This window comes from Penaeus japonicus, unplaced genomic scaffold, assembly GCF_977035675.1.
Source record: "Penaeus japonicus unplaced genomic scaffold, GWHDUDI00000001_assembly GWHDUDI00000007, whole genome shotgun sequence".
Lineage (NCBI taxonomy): Eukaryota > Metazoa > Arthropoda > Malacostraca > Decapoda > Penaeidae > Penaeus > Penaeus japonicus.
Window position 1 is genome coordinate 7425169 of NW_028234409.1, and position 1220 is coordinate 7426388.

Consider the following 1220-nt stretch of genomic DNA (forward strand, 5'->3'; position numbering starts at 1 on the left):
AAAAAAAAAAAAAAATGCTTGCAGTTTGGCTGTTGGAATACCCTAATATTCGGGAAGTTAGATTAGGGAAAAAAATACATTTGGAACGAAGGAAAAAAATAGCGTTTGGCTTCTTTGTGTTGACGGGAAGCGCTGGAGTGATTATTGGCGAAGCGTAATGAAAATGATCGTTCGATTTTGACTAAGGTATATTTCTTTTTCTTTATTCATCTATTTCTATATCTACTGCTTTGATGTGTGTCACACGCACGCACACACGCACGCACACGCACACACACACACACACACACACACACACACACACACACACACATACACACACACACACACACAGTGTATATATATTTATGACGAATGCATGTATGTATGTATGTACATGTATGTATATTTGTTTATATGTATGTATGTGCGTATGTACCTCTCTACATATATGCATTTTATCCTCTCACGGAAACATCCAAATTCTCTTAGATAGATAAAGAGAGAGAGAGAGAGAGAGAGAGAGAAAGAGAGAGAGAGAGAGAGAGAGAGAGAGAGAGAGAGAGAGAGAGAGAGAGAGAGAGAGAGAGAGAGAGAGAGAGAGAGAGAGAGAGTAGAGAAGAGAGCGAGAGAGAAGCATGAGGATGAGAGAGAGAGAGAGAGAGAGAGAGAGAGAGAGAGAGAGAGAGAGAGAAAGAAAGACAGACAAAAAAAGAGAGAGAGAAAGAAAGAGAGAGAGAGAGAGAGAGAGAGAGAGAGAGAGAAACAGACAGACAAACAGACAGACAGAAAGAAAAAGAAAGAAAGAGAACGAGAAATAGAAGCGAAATAAAGTGTCATATTAATCAAGATCCTAGATCCAAGATTCTAAACTTCCATTAGCATTCACTAGATCTGCATTTAGTGGCGAGGAAGTCATCAAACTACAATCATCTACAGACGCTACAATTAGGACCCCGCCATTAACGTAGACCCACTGTAGATGTAGATATAATTGTACTGTAGCTTTGCCTTGTAGATTTTTTATGATGTGACAGTTTACGGCTACGATGTACATGTACATTTTTTTTTATTCAGTAGCTATGTTTGTGATTATTGTTATTATTATTGTTACTGTTATTGTTGTTATCATTATTATTAGACCCACTGTAGATGTAGATGTAAATGTACTGTAGCTTTGCCTTGTTGATGTTTTGTGATGTGACACGGTTTACTGATGTAGTTGTTGGTGTAAGATGTAC